A 370-nucleotide genomic window follows, 5' to 3' on the forward strand; every position below is an offset into this window, starting at 1 on the left:
GGAGGAGATATGGAGATATATGTATACGTATAGCTGATTCACTTTGTTATACAGCAGAAACTAAAACAGCATCGTAAAGCAATTGTACTCCAATAAAGATATTTTAAAAATGAAAACAATAAACACTCTTCCAAATCCAAGGGGAAACAGTTTTATAAAGGACCCCAAAGAATGTATTCCATGTCACCTGGAGGGGTTTTTAACTTTTTCACTCTTATGCCAATTTCTTGCCAAAGTGAAGAACTACCATATTTTATTTACAAATACACTTGTTAAACCAGGAGATCTTTTAGATTAATTACCCTGTGATTTAACAGTTGCTGTGGTATTGCCATTGTATGCAAAAGTAAGGATATAATCATACCTAATC

This window comes from Physeter macrocephalus, chromosome 21 (genome assembly GCF_002837175.3).
Source record: "Physeter macrocephalus isolate SW-GA chromosome 21, ASM283717v5, whole genome shotgun sequence".
Classification (NCBI taxonomy): Eukaryota; Metazoa; Chordata; class Mammalia; order Artiodactyla; family Physeteridae; genus Physeter; species Physeter macrocephalus.